Source organism: Myiozetetes cayanensis, unplaced genomic scaffold, assembly GCF_022539395.1.
Source record: "Myiozetetes cayanensis isolate MyiCay16 unplaced genomic scaffold, myiCay2020 scf1, whole genome shotgun sequence".
In the NCBI taxonomy this organism is placed as follows: Eukaryota; Metazoa; Chordata; class Aves; order Passeriformes; family Tyrannidae; genus Myiozetetes; species Myiozetetes cayanensis.
In genome coordinates, this window is record NW_026086604.1 from 8757145 (window position 1) to 8775415 (window position 18271).

The 18271-nt window shown below is 46.3% G+C and overlaps 1 long non-coding RNA gene across 6 annotated transcripts in view; it reads right to left on the reverse strand.

The window, feature by feature from the left end:
- LOC126639522 (uncharacterized) overlaps positions 1 to 18271 on the reverse strand; it is a 130403-nt gene that overhangs the window by 54876 nt on the left and 57256 nt on the right. For all 6 annotated transcript variants that reach the window (XR_007628826.1, XR_007628822.1, XR_007628828.1 and 3 more), the window contains one exon: positions 13225 to 13305. This is a non-coding gene — a long non-coding RNA (uncharacterized LOC126639522). The remainder of the gene's footprint in view (positions 1 to 13224; positions 13306 to 18271) is intronic.

The following is an 18271-nucleotide window of genomic DNA, read 5'->3' on the forward strand; positions in this document are numbered from 1 at the left end:
CTCGAAATTACCAAAAGAGATGGGCAGGAAACAGAAAGAGAAATGGAGAGAAGGGACAGTAAATCTTCACCAATCACACCAGCTGTTTCTAGGGCACCATGGGTACTATTTCAGCATCTTCCTTCAAATGGCAACACTATTTCATGAATGCACCCAAGCACACTGGCACAGCCCTGTCACCACTAAAACGTCTTATAAACTGCTGTTTTACCATGCTAAATACCAGCAGTTTATGGGCAAACTTCCTGGCAGGCTCTTGCCCAGGGAGCAGCAGGCTTGGCACTTTATCCAGGGAGTTCTGGCAGATGCTCCAGCTATGGGTCTTCATCCTGACTTCAGGCTCTTGGAAAGACATCAACCCGTGTAAGTGGAGTGTTGTAAAAAAAGCTGAGCTCACCCAGATTAAGCCCTTTTCAGTCTGGGAAGTCTCCCACCACATTTTTTTAAATCACAGTCATGCATGGGGAGGTACCCAGGCACAGGGCTGGAGCACCAGTGTATCCTCCGTGGTTGAGTATTGTGGGCAATGAGCAACAGCCCCGTCAGCCTCTTACACAACACGAGGCTGTTTATGTTTTTAACTAAAATGGTGAAAACAGAGGGAGGGAGGGGAAATTCACTGCAAGGTAGAGTATTAACCAGCCAGAAAGAATGTATACCATCACTACCCCCTCCGCACCATACAGTACCCCAATATTGTGCCAAACCCACATAGCTGGATTAGCAATGGACTCTCTGGAGGTCAGTGAAGGAGGGGGAGGAGGTGCTACAGGTGCCTGCAGACTGTGGTGCAGACCATGGTGAGGGCAGCTGTGCCCCTGCAGCCCATGGAGGCCAACAGGGTGCAGAGATCCACAGGCAGCCCATGGATGAGACCCACACTGGAGCAGGTGGATGCCCAAAAGAAGGCTGTGACCCTATGGTAAGCCCACACGGGAGCAGGCTCCTGGCAGGGGCCTATGGAGAAAGGAGCCCACACTGGAGCACGTTTGCTGGTAGGACTTGTGACCTTGTGGGGGACCCACAAGGGAGCAACCTGTTCCTGAAGGACTGTACCCCATGGAAACAAACACACTTTGGGGCAGTTTGTGAAGAACTGTAGCCTGTGGGAAGGACTCATGCTGCAGAAGTTCATGGAGAACTATCTCCCATAGAAGGGACTCCATGCTGGAGCAGGGAAAGGACTCCTCTCCCTGAGTAGCAAAAAAAACAACCTTTGATGAACTGACCATAACCCCCATTCCCTGTCTCCCTGTGCCACCTGGGGACAAGGAGGTAGAGCCTGGGAAGGAGGGATGGGTGGGTGGAAGGTGTTTTTAAGATTTGTTTTACTTCTCATTATCCTGCTCTAATTTTGACTGGTAATAAATTCAGTTAATTTCCCCAAGTCAAGTCTGCTTTGCCCAAGACAGTAATTGGCTTGTGATCTCTCCCTGCCCTTATCTCAACTCATGAGCCTTTTGTGACTCTTTTCTCTCCCCTCTCTACTTGCAAACGGGAATGATAGAGTGGTTTTTGGCATCCAGCCAGGGTCAACACACCACAGTAATGAAGGTTGGATGGGACATCCTGAGAAGCTCTTCACCAGGGCATTCAAGTACTTCTGTCACAGCCATGTCACTTCATTTACCCACCACACAGCACTGGCTGTGGGCATTTGAACTGCAACTCTGCCACATCTGAGCCTGGATGGATGAGCACTCTCTAGGCTTTATCCTGCTCAGAAAACAGCTCTGATCTAGAAAAACTCATTAGCCAAAAATTTGGTCTAGGGCTCTACTTTTTGCCCACATGCTTCTTCTGTTCTCTCTCACTACAGAAGTGAAATGCATGAGGTTAAGTCCAGCCTGGAATACTCAGCCTCTGTAGACTGGCAGAGTGATGGATGAGGAGGACAAGCATTTCTCGGGTCCACCTTAACCCAGAGAGTAACTCCTGCACTCTTGTACTCCTGCTACTCCTCTCAAAAACTTTATTCACCAATTGCAAGTAAAGCTCCAGAGCAATTTTCAGCACTGATTCAGGGGCCTGTGAGGTATTTCCACATGATTTTATTTTGTACTGGTTGCGCATTTCTGGCTAAGTCAACAAATCCAGTCATTGCTGTTACGCATTGTCCTCAGTCTGACATTTATTTTTCCTCATGGTAAAAGAAACTGCAGTTCTTTCTGAATAACTCCACAGAAATGTCTATTACTCAGGCAGGAGCCTGAAAGTTGGCTTGAACTAATCATCAAATTAGTTTAAAACAATTACGTTTTGAGGATGAGCATCCTCTGGCATCCAAAATGTAATTCTGAGGGTTTTATTTGCTTCTAATGTTATTTTTCATTTTACCATTACCATCAGGTTAATCACAGACAGAACAGAAATGTCATCAAACCCAGGCACCCATTGTGGTATAACTCAAAATAACACAGCTTCCGTAACTGTCCTCTCTGCAGAGGCAACACATCCTATTCCAGCCTTGGCTCTTTATGTGCCCTGTGATTCAGTTTTGAGGGGGAGAAGTTCACAAAGAAGCTGCATGGATTAGTGAAAACCCCAGAAGTGCATCCTGTAAAAGGCAGTAGAGAGAAGACCCCAAAGGCAATTCCAAAAGCGCAGTGCTTTATCTTAGAAACATAGAATAGACTATCCTGAGTTGGACAGAACCCATAAGGAACATTGAGTCCTACTCCTGACCCTGCACAGGACAATTCCAAGAATCATTCCATGTGCCTGAGAGGATTGTCCAAACACTTCTTGAACTTTGTCAGGTTTGGTGCTCTGACCACTTCCCTAGTGAGCCTGTTTCCATTGCCAAACCACCCTCCAGGTGAAGAACCTTTTTCTAATACCCAACCTAAATCTCCTCTGACAAAGCTTCATGCCATTTCCTCGAGTTCTATCACTGATCACCACAGAGAAGAGATCAGTGCCTGTATCTTCACTTCCCCAAGCTTGCAGCAGCCTTGCCCATCTGGCTGGGCTCGGCCGCTTGCTGGTGGTCCAGTACACCCTTACAACAGGATGAACGGGTTTCAGCAAGTAAGCACAGACTACTTGACAGATGGAAACAAAAACACCCTAAGAAAGACTTGGAGCACACAGAAAAAGCCAAGGTTGCCAAGCTGAAGAGCTGCACATTGCCCCTTCATGCACCATTCCCCCGAGTCTGACAACACACAAACGTGAGGCTGCAGGTGCTTCTGCCACTAGCTGGGCTTTCACGAGAGCACAGCGCCTGTGCTGATGGTTTCAAGTCAGCCTAGGGTCACTGAGGCTCCTCAGTGGGGAAACAGCCCTGCAGGGCTCAACACAAAGTACAGTGACTCTCTTCTTTCCCTGTTGTCAAAGCATCACTTGAAGCAAGAGCCTGAAAACGTGTTAACTGGGAAAGCAAAGCAACCACATTAGGGAGCGGGAGCACAAAGCACACCATGACATTTACAAGTGAGCTTGAGCTTACTCATTTGTATTTCAAAGACCAGGTTGACACAAGATATTTTTCTTGTTCTAGCTTTGGCTGTGAAGGGAATAATATGTAATTTTGAGTGCTGTTGCTACTGTGTCAGCCTTCCTGCAGAGTCAGATACAACAACATTCAGTCTGCTTTGTTCGGAGAACATAAGAGGCAATCTTGGAAAATCCCCCTTTGGCTGATATGACCCAAATCAAATTCAGGAGGCTAACTCATGTCCATACACCCACCAACCCATCCTAAACTTCCTATGGTTTGAGTGAATGCATATTAAGCTAATCATGTTGAGCATCTTCCCTCCTTCAGTAACTTCACACTATGAAACTCTTCCATCTTCAGGCTCAACACTTCAACACTTTTGTAGCCTCTATCACACTGTAAGGACTCTTGCTTTGCAGGAAACTAGATTTTTGACCCTGCCACCAGTAATAACCCCAGCAGAGATGATGGAGGACCACTAGTGCTGATTAGCCACAGCCCTCTTGGTGACAAGTCACAGCGCTCCTTAGACCAAGAGCTGCCTCTTTCTTCAGCCCAGAAACCTGGGCTGAAGCTGAATATCAAGCTGAAATCCAATTTACAGTCTTCCCTGTCATACCAAGACCCTCACTGGAGGTGGAAATATTCTTCTCTGATGAAACACCTACCTCAGCTGATGACGTTGAAACTGGCAGCCAAGGTACACCGTGCATTTATCTGCAATAATTTCAGTCTCGCATTCTCCTCCTAGTAAACACCCAACTGTCTCAAAGGAACAACCCCTCCTCCCCACTTCTCACCTCACATATTTTATGCCTCTCTTTTCAGGTCATCAGTCTAGAAACTCCAGAACTTCTTGGAAACCCTTACTTGCCTACAACAAAGCCTATCACAATTCAGCTGGGCAAATATAAACTGACAAAGCCACAATGGGCCAGGTCTCCATCTCCTTGGTAGACACCATCATGGCTATGTGGAGGCCTTAAAGAGATGCCATCATAACAAAGGCCATGAATGTCCATGCAATGAGATCATCCACTTCCAAGCAGGACGAAAAGATGGGTGTCGTTAAGTGGACACTGTGCTCCACTGGTTACTTCAAGTCAGAGTTGACCACAAAGCTTTGCTCTTCATCTGTGACTGAATCCCACAGTTAATTTCTATTCCTTTTCTGCCTCCAAAGCATGTTGGCACTATCACAGACTTCTACTCAGTTATTTGGTCCATACACATGACACAAGTAGGCACACCAGGAAAGCAAAGTAGCAAAGCAAGGTGGGTAAGAAACTACAGGGGAATCAACTTGCCCCAATTAATGATCTTCATATCCAAATCAGAATTTGCCTTTCAAGTATGCCATCCAGTGCAATCTCTCACACTGATCTTCTCCACCCCCCATCCCCCTTCTCCACCTCTGCCCCAGTTGCTGTCTCCAGCCTTCACCCATGGTCCAGCACATTTCCCCTACTCTTTCAGGGCAGTTTTATCCCCATTTTTAAAGCCATTTTCCCCATATACACTTAGGTAACATTTGTGGACCCATGCTCAATTGCACACATGCAGCTGACAAGCATGTGTAACTCAGAGATCTGGACACTTCCACTTAGCTGCTCCAAAGCTCACACATCCCTCCGCTACAGGCAACTGAAATGGTGCTGGATAGTTTGTGTCTTCTCTTGCCCGGGTGGAGAAATGGTCTTGTTTGGGGATGAAGGCAAACAAACTGCTACTGGTTGGACCCAACACATCCAGCCCAAGATCCCACCACAAAAGTGAGAATGATTTCCTTGTGACAGCGCAGGAAGACAGGCTTTATATAAATCACAGACATAGAGCTATATATATATAAGATATATATATAAAGTACACATCAAAAAACACCAAGGAGTATGGATGCCAAAGCAGGGATAAAATTAGCATATTAGAGAAGTGGTAGAATCTTATAAAATAATGGGAAAAGGGCCTATTTTGAACAGGAATAAACACATTTCAAAAATATTGGATATTCTTGGCTTGAAGTCCTACATACCAGAACATATGACGATCACATCAGATCTCACAAGAGAAAAATCAGCCAGAAGGTCCATGGGAGATATCCCAGGAAAACAAGGATTGCATGCGGTAGGGTGCTGCAGCACATTATTTCCTTGGCATCACGGAGTGCACCAGTGTGCTGTCTAACACAGCCTGCTGCTGAAATGTGATTTTCTTAAAATCACACAGCACTGACATGGCAAAAATTAGCATAACCGCAGAAATAACTTTTCAAAATCTATTCCTTGAAGGTTAGCCCAGCATTAATGAGAAAAAAAGGAATGTTGGCAGGGAACACCAGGATGCCATCCTTGAGACTTAACCTGGATAAGGGTAAAATGTCAATAATGTGAAATGCATATAAATCAGAACAGAATAATACTGTTGTTAACTCAATGAATTCATAGCAATCAAGTTACAGTGCAAAATGAAACTGAAAATAAATGAAAACGGGCCTGAGAGAGTTTTTACCACAACTGGATAATGTGCCCAAGGGCATCGAAGGGGGCACACGAGCATTGCAGGGTTGGGAATCATTTAACAACTCCTCTGGAATCTTAAGACTAATAAATGCAAACTGGTACTAATCTGTAATAAAGCCTACTATAATATTAAGCAACAATTGATTAAATTCAAATAAAGGCACTATATATATTAATCCCTCCCCAGTGCTTTCTAAAGAGAAATCTGTGCCCAAGACACCAAGGCAGCTCTGAGCATCATTTGCCCAGCTCAGTTTACAGCAAAAAGTTTTCCTAACTTTCCCATCTCTTTCAATGCTGTTTTGCTGGACTATTTGGTTATGGGCATGAGGGATGAATTGCAGGCGTAGGGTAACTCCCTCTCTCCACAGAAGGAGCTCTACTGGCAACTTGAAGCGAGATGTTGACCTTGGTTATTTTACCCTCGTTTTTTTTGTCTCCTGAAAGCAACCACAACAGAAACCTCAAGCCAAATTGTCCTAAACTCTCCTGGAGATTTGGATTTCAGTCCAACATGGGTGTTATTTGAACTTCACAAAAGGAACATCTTAAATAGAAAGGTTTGTGGTGGTGTGAAGCAGTAAACCTGATTTCAAAGCCTTAATGCATTAGCTCATCAGGAGAAACACAAGCATATTCATTAAATCCTGGCATGCTGGCAGTTTCAAAGAAGCTACCCATGGCCAAGATCAGCCTGTTATCCCAAATGCAAGCACTCATCTGCTGCTGTAGCCAGGCAACAGCTCCAAATTTTATATTTATTCTGTTTCAGGGAAACAAGGACTTAAATACTAAAATCATTTTACATACAAGCAACAGAGACATCAAGAAACTAGAAGGTGGGACTGCTTTCTCCATAACCTCAGTTGTCTGGAAGTTGGGCATCTAATATAAGCCAACTGTTTGGAAACTTTCCACGGTCCACAGAGAAACAGGCTGCTCCAAAAGCATTATGTGTTCTCCCTCTTCTCACAGAATTTAAGTGGAGTTTACATTGGAAAACAGGTTTTTTGGACGTCACACCCAACCTCACCTGACTCCTAACCACAGCCATTCAGGAGCAGTGAAGTCCACCAAATACCAGCTCAAACTGGCACAGTCATGCTGGTACATCTCCAAGCAGGTCAGCACTTTGGCTGCCAAGTCACACTTTTGGACATTTTTAGTCCAGCTGCATGACCTGCCCAAGGTCACATGGGAAGTATGTGGCAACACCAGGACCAGGGTGTTTCACACTCAAGCTTGGGCTCTTCCCCCTTTTGAAAAACTAAACTGCTTTTAAAGCCTTCATTTGTGCTCTCACAAAACACACCAGAATTAATCCCAAGAAGCATCATGTTTTTTATTTCTGTTGGGTTTTTTTAGCACAACTGTTAAAGACACCATATGTGGTATGGGACTTCCCAGCAGTCAGACACAAGGAATGCCCATTCTGCCCCCTCCCACCTGGTTCTGCTCAACTGCCCAGCAGCTCTGCCTGCACCAGCAGCACCATCACAGAAGAGCACACTGAAAGGGCTGCAGCTTCAGATGTCTATCCAAAATACCAAGCCATTTGGGAGTAACATAAAATAGTCAGAACCATCCAATTTATGCTCTTTTGGGACTATGCCCAGATAGGAAATCTTCCCAGGAAAAGATCATTTGTAAAACACTATCTATACAGTAAGGTCTAATGAGTTAACCCCCATCACAAGGTATATCTGGTGCCTTCCCACAGAAGAATGCAACCCAGCAAGGAGGTATTCCTGGCATGTCACCACACATGCTCAATTTGAAGGAGCATCAGCTCTCCCTGTCATGACCACAAGGAACGACAAGATGGAAAACCACCACCCATCTCATTCCAAGACAGCAGCTCCCAGACTGTCTGCTTGGAGCAGTAAGGGCAACCCCTTCCTCCATGGCTGAGCTCCCTTTATTGCTGTTAAGGACATCTCAGGCCCTTTTTTTGGGGGGGGGAATCCAGTTGACAAATTCAGGCAAACACACCTGAACAAAAGAAAAAAAAAAAGAAATGCAAACCCAATACATGAAGCTGTTTGGTAGTTTGGACCATGTGTTTTCCTGTCCAGTTTTTAACCCCCCTTTCCATGAAGGTACATTAGCATCATGGATCCACCAGCCCCATCAATGTGGACCCCTCAAGCCTCCTGGCTCCAGGTTCCAAGCCAACTTTTCTAAGGAGATACTGATTTGATTACAAGTTGTACTAGAGCAGCAGTTATGACTCAACCTTACAGTTAAGAAGCATCAATCCCCAGAGCACTGGGATGTTAGCAGAATACACCCCAGGTTTAACAATTAGCCCATCTTGACCTCAGCCCCCTTTACTCCATACTGTTTTTCAATACACAACTTCATAATTCAGAAAATGAACACAGTTTTCTTCAAAAGTGTCAAATTTATTAAATACCAACATTTGCACAAGGACAACATCTCCCCAGAGGAGACATCTCTGCAGGACATGCTGTAGATGTGTTTGCTGCCCACCAGTGCCATCCCTTGATGCCCACAAGTGGCCCAGGAGACCTCTCCCTGCTTCCTCCCAAATCCTTCCACATCTACCCCATTGCGGCTGAGACCAACTACATAACAAAGAGCAACATCCACAAGTTGTGGCCACATAGGACACGTGGAAAGTTTTCCTACGAGCAAGGTGGTGTAGTGCTGAAAGAGGTCACCTGGACAGTTGGGAACTTCTCCATCTCTGCAGGTGCTGGACACCATCCTTCTGTACTGGTGGCATTAGGGACCTCCATGGTCTCTCCCAGTCAGCATTCTGTGGGTTCTCTCTTAGGTCCTGTTGTGTCGTAAGAGACACCAATGGCCTGGCTGCTCTCTCTGGGACTTACCTGCCTTCCCCCCAAGCTTTACCCCCACCAGATTCACTCCTGCCAAGTCCTCATAGTAGACCATGATGATCTCCCTCAACTGCCCTTGGTACATCCTCAAGCTTCCCAGGAAACTCAGCACACACCCTGGGGAGACATCAAGGTCAGAGCAGCTCTGTGCATGGTAAGGAAGCCAAAGGCATAGTAAGGATTGGGGGGTGGGGGGGGAGAAGACACTCAAGATAAAAATACAAACCACCTCTGAGAGCAGCTTTTTTTGCGTTTGAGTTAACCATCCATAGATACCGTTAACTCTAGGAGGAAGCAGCAGAACCAAACAACCCACTGATGCAAAACTTAAAAAAAAAAAAAAGACCAGAAAACACCTGGTTCAACTAAATATATGCAGTCTGCTACTGGATGCCCTCCTCCATGCACACAGGAGACCCACGGCATCGCACAGTCACAGAATGGGTAGGACTGGAAGGGACCACACGGCCATACACACCATGCAATTTGCAAAGGAGAGTGTGCAGATCAGCACTGAGGTCATGCTCTCTCCAGGCAGACATGTGTCACCACTGAATGTGGCAAATCGCCACAGTGGCCCAGACAACTCTGGGAGCTGCTGATGAGGAACAGCTGAATCCTGAAGAGGAGAATGCAAGGAGCTGAGGGAAGACCAGACTGAATAATGTCACCATTTTATTTACATATTTATAACAATGGCTCTGTGAGGACATAACGCCTCAAAACCTTTGATCAAACACCTGAGCACCCACAAAGACAAGAATGGAGCCTGCAGAGAGCACGGGGCTGCCCAGTCTGCTGCTCCTTCCCCACCTCCCCATCCAGGCATCCTCGCACACACTCATCACCCCATGAAGCCACTTTAAAGAAGCAAAAATGTCTGCAACAGGAGACAGCTCGAACAGATTTTTATCACCACATCCTGCTCATATCAAGTGAAATCAGAAAGGGGGAGGTGCAGTCCACAAGATAAATAAGCAACTAACCCTCACAGTGAAACAGTCGTCATCTTGGCTGCAGAGGGGCTGGGGTGGGGAGTGGCAGCTGAGGAAGAGCTCATTAACATCGGGAAGATTAGTGAAGCTATCAGTGAAATAGAGCAGGTCACATCGCGCCGCAGGAGAGCAGAGGTGAGAGGTGGGAAGAGCCCGGCCATCCGCGGCTACAGCTGCGATGGGACACATGTTAAGGTACAAATCGCAGCAAAAAAAAATTAACTTCATTAAAAGCTCTGGTCGGGTGTAAGCCCCGGCTGGGTGTTTTTACATTCGTCTGTAGCAGAATCAAGGCAGGACAGGCAGAGCGACAGCACCGCACTCAGCATCCTCAGGCTGGCCATGAAGGGTCCTGAATCCACAGCAGTTCCCAGATGAGGGATTGTCACCGCTTAAGCACCTATCCCTTGAGCTGCAGCAACCGGTTGGATTCACGTATTGCTACTGCACCAAGCATGAGGAATAGCACAGCCTAAAAGCCCTTCCAGGTGGGTTTTAACTAACCAGTCTAATGCGCTACCTGTTTGGGCAGCAGCTCAGCGGGCTCTGCTCAGCAATGCTCCTCGCACTGCCTTCACCAAAGATGGTTTTAAGCTGCTATACACACACCTATGCTCGGGATCGGCGCTGATTTAGCTGGGCTACTTCGAAACCCACCCGCAGGAAGCAGGGACCTCACAAGTGCCAAACACCCGGACAGCATCGACATACCCCACCCTTTCTGGCCTCTGGGCTTTGCCTTTTTTTGCCTCTTTGCAAGGTCCTCAGGTTTGACAAAGTTATCTTGTCCTGTTGGGCCGAATTGCTTTTTCTCAGGGTTGATCAACTTGTGTCATGCAAATTACCCAGGGTGGAGGTAAACCAAAAAAGGGGCATTCAGATGGTTCCTTTCATGTTTTACAGATCAATTTGCATCTGTATTCTCTGCCTTCAGGGCAACTCTCAGTTGACTGAACACCTGCTTTTAGCTGCCGGGAAACACATAACAAACCTCCTTCTCCACCCACCCCCAATTCACACCCCTACCAAGTATTTAACTGGTGTCACTAAGACTTGCAAAACCCTCTTCACTTCAGGCAGGCTGCTCATTTTATCTTGGTCAAGATTGCAATGACCACATGGCTCTGCTTGCCATGCCCCAGAATCCCAAAGCATCCCAGCAAACCAAACTGAAGGAGAGAGCCTCACACCAGGTCATGGGCTTGGTGGCTTCACATCTCTGAGCCCTGAGTGTTCTTTCTGTCATCCAACTTGTCAGCCCAGCACAAAGATGCTTCAAAAAAAGGAGTGATGGAGAAAGAAAGCCAGATGGAGTGAACTTTATTGTGGAAAAGCCAGACAGACATACAGCAGCCAAGTAAAAATGAGGCTCTTCCCCAGGAACCACTGATACTGCAAAAAGCATCCACCCTGCCTAGACACAACCCTGGGATCTCCTGTTACATTGCTCATCCTTAGCATTAATTCTCACTGCAACTCCAAAGAATTAGTTTATTCCTGTGATGCCTAGAATCTATATTTGCTATAAATCACAAGAATTTGCTCTCTGGACAGAAAATTGAGGCATGGCCTGAGAGCAAAGAGACCAGCAACAGAAGCAAGCATCAAACCCAAGGGCACTATGAGTCCCTGCAACATCTTCTGGTCCCCAAACTGGACAGATGGAAGGCACAAGATACATCTGTCCCCCACGTGCACTTGTCTGGGGCTCAGGTAAAGGGCAGTGACCACACAATTTCACTGCCACAGTGTTTTCCTGGCTATAAAAAGAGAAATTCCTCTCTCCAGGGCAATGAAAATACTCCAATGACTAGTAATACATAAAAGCTAACAGTAAATTTCAGAAGAAACTCTAAATGTATAACAACAACACACACGTTCCCTTTGCCCACTTAAAACTTAACAAGAGAGATGTACTACAGTACATTATATTTCTTCCTTGACTTAAAGTGACAATCTTGACAATGGACCATCAACATCAATCCCTCTTGCAGAACAGGCTGCCCTCTGAAAACATACTGAGGGCATCAGCAGAAGCATACCTAAAATCTTCCAGAGTTGCCTCTGCTTAGGTACAACAGTTTGTACCCCTATATTTCAATGAGTGTGGATATTTATCCTCACTGTAGTACAAACTAGCCAGTGCAGGATGAGCACTCTGCAAACACAATCAGAAAACAATGTTTCTATCCCTCAAAAAAAACCAGGAGGTGAGGCAGGAGGAGGTGGCCCAGCAAAGGCAGGTAGGTAGGTATCTGTCAGGGGATTTCCCCTGGTTGGAAGATGCAGTGATGTGCACAAAAGCTCTAGAGGGAGTTTCTAATCAAGAGAGACGTGACATGAAGGTCCCAGTTCTTCACAGTACCCCACCTGCGGGCTGCTGCACCTTAGCTGAGTTACCAGGACGTGGATGCTCCCGCTACAGGTGTCAGGCTCCCATAGGGAGATGGCAGGTATCGTTCCAAACCTTCCCGTGCCTGAAAAGCCACAAGCCACATCACTCAAAAAGCTGGAGACCAGAGCAGCCCCAGGGCTGGTTCCCAGGAGGTTCTAGTGCAGCCCAAGCAGCTTCACTGGGTCTTAGCGCAGCAGCTCCTGGGGCTGGAATCATCTTTCTGGTTCCCACTGGGACTGCAACAGCCAGTGTGAGATGACCCAGTTGGACTGAAACCTCCTCGGCAATCACACCGTATCCTTCAGGAATGTACTTACGCTGCCAGTCAGGGTGTATAAATGCTGAGAGCAGGCTCAGACAAGTGGCTCACAGATTTAAGCTGTGTCCAAACCTTAAAGAAAAATTAAGGGCAGCTTAGGAGAGGCCAAGCTTTTAGGCAGTGGGTTTGGACACCCCAAGCCACAAGCAAGCACCTTGAACTCCAGTCCTCCCACACAGGGTACAGACATTACACATGCCTTGCAGACCCTACATCCAAACAAGCTGTCTCAGCTACGCTGACAGTGCAGAGAAACAGGTACTGTAGGGAATGATTCATCCCATTCAGATGCCTACAGCAGGTCAGGGTCAGGCACTTCCTGAAAATATCCATTTCCCTCCAGCGACTGTAAAAGGAGGCTGAAGGGGGACTGGATCAACAGTGGGTAATGGCAGCAGAGCTCTCTAAATCTAGAGGGGCAAAGTCCCCTGCCCAAATACAGCCAGAAACAAGGTCTGTGTGATGCACAGACCTCAACATATTCCAGTTAGTCTCCAGCCCTTCTGAGACTCTCAAGCACATCTGCATGTCTACAATCCTCCCATCAGCCCTGAAGAGGCGAAATACAGGGAAACCTGCACCCGAAATGAAATCTGGAGGATCAACAGAAAAGGTGTCACCCAGAGGCTTCAGGGAAGATCAGGAGGGCTTGTATCTCCAGGTTTATGCGTCCTAAAAGACACCACCACTCACCTCATTTCCCAGGAAACCCTGGCAGGATCTAACCTCCTTTCCACTTGCTCCTCCTTGCTCCTTTTCGCAGTCAATGGAGACCTATACGACATTGCAACAAAAGAAATGTCAGCAAGCCCAACTTTGTCCCTTCCCTCCAACCAAAACTCTTCAACTTTCTTTGTTTTTCAGTAATAGGCTGCACTGGAAAGCAATTATATACAAATTTCAGCTTATATATCTACTTAAATATTTATATATCTATTTAATATATATTACCTTTATATATATATACATATATAAAATTTCAGCTGCAAAAGGACAGGCATCAGTGATGGAGCCCTACAGCCTGTCCCATGCTGGACACCCATGATGACACAGCAATGTGACATCAAAATGAGTATGAAGAGGTTCTCCTGAGATGTCCACCATCAGCTCTAAAGCAATCCCTTAAACACTCCTAAAGAGTAATGGGAGGAAACACAGCCAGGAGTGTCAGGGAGCCCGGGATGATGAAGAAATGTCCTTGTGGTGCACGCCTGGGGCTGGTCCAGAGCCACAAGGAAAAAGGATGGAGGCAGTTGACTCCTGCTCCTTGACCCAGAGGATCCCACCATCATCATGGAGAGGATGTCGGCTTCTCCTCGTGGTGACCTCCAGACATTGCTGACACCCCATAGTACAGCCTGAGGATCACACAGGACAGCCAGATGGACATCAGGCTGTTGTTCAGATTCCCAGCACTCTGCTGGGTGGTGAGCCTTGCAGACTGTTTTCCCCCACCATCTCGCTCCCCATTTTCTTCTCAGGCCACAGAGCCCTCATCGGTACAGCCATTAAATCACACGTCCATATATCAAACAGCTGTATATCCCACAGCCTGCTGGCAGTATGAGCCTGAGGCAGAGCAGGGAAGGGGACCTTTATTACCATCAGAAACGCCCCATCACTCAGCCTACTTAACCCAGCCACATTTGCACTGCTAAATTTGGGAGAGTATGAGAAGCATTCCCTCATAACAGGAGATGGGGGAGGGACAAGCAGGCTACTGGCCTCCTTTAACTCCCTGCCAAGTACTCTGTAATTCAAAGTCAGTGTCAGGGAAGCCACCCCAGCTGCACAGCAATGGCCCAGACCCAGCAAACCTAGAGATCTGTCGCTTTAACCCTTTCGAGTTGGCATCTAAGCTTGCCCATTTCAAGAAAATGACTGAGTCAGGCTTTAGGAAACAGCTCCCACGGAAATAACAGGCTTCCAGGAGGTATGAGGGGGGAATTCTGGACACCTCCATGCATGAAAATAAGGGCTCAGCTTCAGACAGCCGAGTTTGAAGACCCTGCCCTGAAGGAATGCAGTGCTCAGCCTGGTACCTGCTAATAGCATTCCTTACCTTCAAACTGATTTAAGCAGCTGTGAATGACTATTTTTTTGGTGCCAAATAGATGAACTATTGATGAACTATGTCAGAAAGACAGCATCAATACCTGCAGCAAGAAGGGGTCACCAACCCTGTCAGCACCTAGAAGCATTACCATGACCTGCAGCACCAGGACCTAAAAAAAGTTATCACCAGGCTTTGCTTCTGAGATTGCAGAAGCAAATTAAACCTCTCTTCTTGTTGCTGGCAGGTACAGGAAGGAAATGCACGTTACAGAAACCTTTCTGGGCCCGCTTTACATAAACACCATCAGTACCTGCACCCTCCTGCAGATGCCCAAAGAAATCTGCCCCTGGAAACCCAACCCTTGGAACATCTTGGCAGGGGGTGGGAGAGGGGGTTGGGGGGGTGGGAGAAGAGGGGGGGCATTGCTGACCACACCCAACAAATAAGCACTTTAATTAAACCCAGAGGGTACCAAGCTGGTGGTGTTTGTGGTGAGCCTGAAATCTTCCCTAGCACGCACACTGAGACATTCGAGGGAGCTTTTGAGGAATCCAGGCATGAGCCTGGGTTAAGAGGCCATGGAGCTACAGCTGCTCCCCTGAGACCTTTCCCAAGCAATTCACACGCACACCAAAAAAAAAAAAAACTAGGCTTGTTTTCAGTAAAAGTGGGCATCAAACGTTCTGACATCAAGAAGGATGATTAAAGACAGCTGAGTTGCAGGAAAGATTAAAAGAACTAAATATGCCCAACCTGGCTAAGCAATGAGTAAGAGGAGACGTGATAAAAGACTTCCAGGCATCTGAATGAAGGGAGTGGCGTGGCATTAAAGGACTGAATAAAATATCTTTCTGAGAAATGGATCCATCAACGATCTCTCAAGAGATAAGGTACAAGCCTCATTTTTTAGGCATTTATAAAACCAGTCGCCAGAACTGAGGTTTTTGAGGAGAAATCCACATTGCCCTGAAGGGAACACGCACTAAAGCTTTTCATCTCCAGCACAGGGTGCTTTGAGCAAGTCCATGAGGGAGTACGGGACACTTGGGAAGGGGTAAGTGTTTCATACCACCTCACCCAAGAAACAGATATGCTTTTTTATTGTAAAATTAAATATATATATATATATTTGATTTTCACTCCTTGTTTTTAATTCAGCAGCCCTAATCCATAATGTTTCAGGTTGGGGGGGGGGAAAAAAAGAAGAAGAAGAAAATAACCACCAACCAATTCAAAATGAACAGGTCTGGGGATCTTACAAGTACTAGGCTTTCCTTTCCTCAATAATTAAAGTTGCATGGCATGGTATTGAGGAAGCAAGAGCCTGGATGGAGCTGAGCAGTGGTGCTCCTGGCAGCTGCTACCCTTGCAGCTCTCTGGACAAAGCCTGACCCAGCATACACATGGGCAAGGTGACAAAATCCTGGGAAGTTTTTCAATACCTGGCTCTGCTGAGATGATACCCCTCAGTGAAAGTACCTTCTGACCCTCTGAAACGCAGAGACCTGATGCACTTTATGAAGATCAGAAGTGAGCCCTAAGGCCTGAGAAAACCACCCAGGAGGAAAGATAAACCTGTTATGCTGGCTTTGCCCCAAAAAGCCATGTAATGCACATACCTACCTAAATACCAACTCTGTGAAGCCAAAGCAGTGGATTCTGTGTAATTTCACATGATGTCCAGCCATGTGAGGGCCTCCTGAACATCAGCACAGACAGAAAGATGCACCCAAGGGGAACAGCTGGCCAAAACTATTTACTGAATACAGACATATGCATGGTGAGGTTTCTACCAGCATCAACTTATCAATTCACCTGATGTGCCTGAGGGTTGCAATTAATCCCCCAATGTTCTTTCAGGTGCTTCTGCCTCAAAATTGTTGATGCAACTCAGCCACCTGGTATGATTTACAAAGCTCAGTGGTATCCCAGATTTGGGTACCTGGGAGACTCCTTCATCCTCAGCTGGGAAAAGCCAGCTGTCAATGGTTTAATTGTAGATCACAGTTAAATTCACACAATGGCCATGTATACTGTCCCAGCTGCCCCTGGCTCCCCTGAGCTGGTGAGCCTTCTAAGAGGAAACTAGGTAGGAAAAAACCAGAAAAGGTGAGCAGTTGTCTTCCAGTTAATTCCCTAAACCAGTTCAGTAGGGCTTAGGCAAGTACTAGAAATCTTTCCCCTTTTGGCATGAACAAGATCAGCTGAACTGCAACACATGATCTCAGTCCAAGGCAACCTTTGTTTCCAAGACCAAGAGTGGATCTTTTTCATTTTATTTTTTTACCCCTTTTCTAAAGTAACCTCTTAAGTCTGCGACTGCCTTTCTCCACAGGAACAGGAGATCCACCACTAACTGACCAGTGAGTTTTATTGCAGAGTTGAAACAGGATGTTCACAGAGAATTTTATTGTATTTTTTTTAATAAGTGGAGCATTTTAGTAGGCAGTGAATCTTCTTGCTTTATGCTTGCTTGTCTCTTTGGGAGGCTGAAGTACAAAACCAGGCTGCCAGGTTCATTCTATATATATTGAAGAGACATGATTCTGCTCTACCCAATTATAAAAAGACAATATAAAAAGACCTGTTCAAAGTGGAGGAAAGCATGTTCTTACAGTTTAGGATGAAAAGGGAAAATTAAAACTTCTGAAATAGGTTATTATACCTTCTATCAAATCTTTCTCTTCCCACTGAATCAGCTGCTTCCATCACTTCAGCAACACTGATGCTGGAGATTACCTGGGTCACGGTATCACTGTCACAAAGAATTAAAGGTTTGCAGGTTGTGTTTTGCCAACTTCCTCCTTTTCTTTTGATGGTAATTTTGGGCATCTCTGCTCAAGCCATGACTGCAGTTTTACTCTGCTCTCATAACCCATTCAGACTGACAGCCACACCTGGCAGCCCCCACAGCTAGTGAGGCAGGAGGGCACAGCCCCTCTCTGACCCAAAACTTATCCTTCCAGGAATGACTCTGGGGATCTCAAGAAGGAAATGTAAAATTTTGACTTGTGCAATTCCCACTACAGGGAGTAAAGGTTATTTTTTTCCCCATCCAGATAGTTAAGGAGAAGCAACTCTCTCAAAAACAGAATAGTTTCTACTATTCAGAACAGTGGGTTGGGATAATGTGTAGAAAAAAAAAAAAAAGAAAGAAAAAAAAGATGGAGAGAGCTCCCTCAAGGATGAGCCCCAGGAGGGAGGTGTGTTGCTGGGAAGCAGCCAGTTCCTCGTGTCCTTCCCAAGAAATGCATTTTCTCATCCTGACACGCATTTTGGTACATCCACTCCCACTCAGCAGAGCCATTGCCGGAATCCAATTTCCCTGGATATTTCACAAATGCTTATCCAGAGCCTCCCATTCTCACATGACAATAACAGCTATTCTATTTTCGCTTCAGATTTCAAAAAGGTGTCAAGAGAGAAATAAGAGGGGCACCTCTGCTGGCAGCCACTCCTTTGCTGCAGGATAGGGGATGCACTTGCCCTGTGCACTAAGCTCTTGGAGAGGGAATGAGGCAGATGTACTACTGCTGCTGGTAGTCTGGAAAGAGTTACTGCTGCGCTCAGAGGATTTCTGCCTTTCCAACAGGCTGGCCGGGTGAAGAATGCAAGTGACGAAGCAGCATCCTGCAGGGAATGAGGGGAAAGCATTAAAAAAAAAAAAAAAAAGAAAAAAGTTAC